The 3,646-nt window shown below is 36.1% G+C and overlaps 1 pseudogene; it reads right to left on the bottom strand.

Moving 5' to 3' along the window:
* Positions 1–2,702: 2,702 nt before the first annotated feature.
* LOC130839205 (60S ribosomal protein L18a-like) lies at positions 2,703–3,219 on the bottom strand (annotated as a pseudogene).
* Positions 3,220–3,646: the final 427 nt, after the last annotated feature.

The raw sequence follows: 3,646 nt of genomic DNA, 5'->3' as shown, positions 1-3,646 counted from the left end.
TATCTTATAGTTTTCTGAGTACAGGTCTTTTGCCTCCTTACGTAGGTTTATTCCTAGGTATTTTATTCATTTTGATGTGATGGTAAATGGGATTGTTTCCTTAATTTCTCTTTCTAATCTTTCATTGTTAGTTTATAGGAATGCAAGAGATTTCTGTGTACTTTGTATCCTGCAACTTTACCAAATTCATTGATGAGCTCTAGTAGTTTTCTGGTAGCATGTTAGAATTTTCTATGTATAGTATCATGTCAGCTGCAAACAGTGGCAGTTTTACTTCTTTTCTGATTTGGATTCCTTTTATTTCTTCTCTGATTGCCGTGGCTAGGACTTCCAAAACTATCTTGAATAAAAGTGTCAAGAGTGATCCTAATTTTTCTTAATAATTGGTAATGTTTAGTTAGGCCTTACTAAGCACTCACCTGTGACTTCAGTTCTTTATGTATATGAGCAAGTCTTTATAACAACCCTGTGAGGAAGATATTATTCTATTTTATTGATTAAAAAAAACTGGGATGTTGAGCAAGCAAGAGGCTTGACAAAGATCTCATAATTTGTAACATTGTAGAGCCAGGATTGAAAATTAGAGGTTTCCAACTTCAAAGTTGGTGCTTTCGCACTGAAACGTAATACTTTTTTTTTTATATTCAAAATTTCCCTTTTGAAATTTCTATTTGAAACTGCTGTCAAGTCCAGCTGCACCAAACTTGTTGATTTTCCTGAATTGTGCTCACAGAATTTCCCTGAAATGGAGGTTTCTGTTCTTGGCATGCAGAGCAGGACAAAGGTCTATGAGATGTTTCTGTTAATGGAAACTCCCAACCTTTCTGATTTATGGCTTCTCTAAAAGCAAAAATATTTTTTGGGACTTCTGCTGTTCTTCACACCACCCCTGGAATCCTTCCCATGTTCATGTACTACCCACCTGAGCAGTATGGAAGACATTTCCACATCCCCAGGTCTTACTATTTTCTTGTCCAATATTAGCATATCTTAATTATATTTCCATTGCTGAAGTCTTAGACTGTGGCTGTCCAGAATACAGAGAATTTTTCAGTAGGTTAAACAAATATAAGATTGGCTTTTACTGTTTTGAGTGTTAGAATCTCGTCATGTTCTCTTGTGAACTTTATCGTCTGTTAAATTCTCTACTACATTCCTTTAGGCCATTAGTACTTTCTGAGCCTTTCTATATTTCACTTTGATGTTAATATTTTATGTTTCTGGTCATGTATTTACTGTTCACGATCATTAAAAATGGGTAAATTACTCAATCACAGGCTTTGGATTTTTATTATAATTCTTCAATCCCCTGAAACATGTTTCTGTGATAAAAGTGACAATTACATCCAGAAATTGGTCAGATTTGGATGTTTAAATATTGTGATTCTCTTAAAATTTTTTGATTATTTTTCAGAGTACAAGAATGTAAAACTAGAAAAGACCATAAAAAGGCCATTAAAAGTTTGACTTCCACATTTTATACCATGAGTAAAAGGGTTGGGCAGTCATGATGACACCATCTTCTTGTTTAAATGCCTGGGTTAAGATTTTAATTCAAGGTTGAAAATGGTATTGTATCTTAGACCTAAAATGCTGGATGATGAAATCTACTTTGTTTGATACTAGTATAACCACTCCTACTTTCTTTCAGTTTATGTTAGTACAGAATATCTTTTTCATCCTTTCAGTTTTTTTTTTCTTAATTTGTAGCAGCATAGAGTTTGGTGCTATCCTTTTTTTCTCCTAATCTAATTATCTCTGCTTTTTAGTTGTGTTTTTAAAGATCATTTACATTTAATATAGTTATTGGTATAATTGTATTGAGCCGATCATCTTGCTTTTGTTTTCTATGTCCCTTCTGTTCTATGCTTCCTTTCTGCTTTCTTTCAGATTAATATTTTTATGATTCTATATTGTCTCCTTTGTCTTATTAGTTATAACTTATTTTACTGGTTGCTTTGGGCTTTATATCATACATCTTTAACATATCATAGTCATTCTTTGCTATTGTATACTTATAGTATGAGACTGACAATAATATATTTTCATTTCTCTTCCCTCTCCTGGCCTTTAAGCTATTGTCATACATTTCATTTTTATGTATGTTGAAATCCCTACAATACCTTGTTACTACTTTTGCTTTAAACAGTTGATTATCTTTTAAAGAGATAAATTAAAAACTTTTAAAAAAGTCTCTATATTTACATTTGTTGTTTCTGTTTCCAGCGCTCTTCCTTCTTTTGTGTGTATCTGGGTTTTCATCTGGTATCATTTTCATTCTGTTGGAGGCACTTACTTTACTATTTATTGTAGTGCAGGTCTATTGGTGATTAATTCTTTCAGTTTTTTATGTTTGGATAAGGTCCTTGTTTCACCTTCATTTTTCTATCTATTTTCACTGTCTTCCCCTCACATCCTCCCCTCCCCCCAGTCAGTACTTTAAAGCTATTGCACTATTTTCTAGCTTACATTGCTTCCGATGAGAAACCTGCTGTTTCTCATCCTTTGAACATAATGTGACTTTTTTTCTTCCTTCTGACTACTTTGCACATTTTCCTCTTTATCACTGATTTTAAGCAATTTGCTTATGATGTGTCTTAGTTTTCTTCATTTTTCTTATGGTTGGGGTTCACTGATCTTCTTGGGTCTTTCCCCCCAGGGAGTTTATTTTGGCAGACCTGGGGATGGAGAGGGCCCTGTATCTAAAAGAAGATGTTGGGCTTTTTGATGGTGAAGCATGGCTGATGTTGGCGATGTAGGACCCAGTGGGGCAGCAGAAACTTGGAGTTGTGGAACTTCTTGACCATTGACAGGTGGCCCCTGTTGGCTGTGATCTCCTTCACTATCATGATCTGGATGGAGTGGGCCCAGGTGCTGTGCTGGGAACTTGTGTCATGATAATATTGAGTGACAGTGCTTGCGGTCAGGTCCCAGTACACCTGGTATGTGTGGGTGCCATTGTAGGAGCTGTAGTGCAACCAGATACTGAAGTTCTTCACCTGGAGGGGGCATTTCTTAAACATCTGCCCATGGTAGACAGTTTCCCCTGAAGACTTCATCTTATTCAGCTGAGACACAAAGTATCAGAATTTGGAACTTGGCAACAACATGATTAGGTGCAAAGATTTTTATGTGGTAGAGGGATGGTGAGTGGCATTTGGGGGTGGGCAGGGAGGGCCCCACTATCTTGTACTCTCATAGTGTGCCTGAGGCCTTCATGACACTCTCTCCAGGCTGGCTGCCACCCACAAAATGTATTTTTTCAAATTTGGAAAAATTTTAGCCATTTGTTCAAATATTGTTTGCTCCCCATTCTTTCAGGGATGTCAGTCATATTTGGCCATTTGAGGTTGTCCCATGGTTCACTGATACTTTGTTCATTTTGTGTGTGTGTGTGTGTGTGTGTGTGTGTGTTTAACATCTGTTTCATTTGGATGGTTTCTATTGCTATGCCTTGCAGTTTATTAATCTTTTCTTCTTTGTCTAATCTCCTGTTAATCCCATACACTGTATTTGTCATCTCATGCATTATAGTTTTCATCTCTAGAGGTCCAAGATGTGTCTCTTTTTAACCCCTTCCAGGTCTCATTTAACATGTTGAATCTTTCCTCTATCACTTTCCCCTGATAATTCTGTCAGTTTTTGT

Source organism: Hippopotamus amphibius, chromosome 16, assembly GCF_030028045.1.
Source record: "Hippopotamus amphibius kiboko isolate mHipAmp2 chromosome 16, mHipAmp2.hap2, whole genome shotgun sequence".
Classification (NCBI taxonomy): domain Eukaryota; kingdom Metazoa; phylum Chordata; class Mammalia; order Artiodactyla; family Hippopotamidae; genus Hippopotamus; species Hippopotamus amphibius.
The sequence above is the reverse complement of the archived record's forward strand: the minus strand, read 5'-3'. Positions and strand labels throughout refer to the sequence as shown.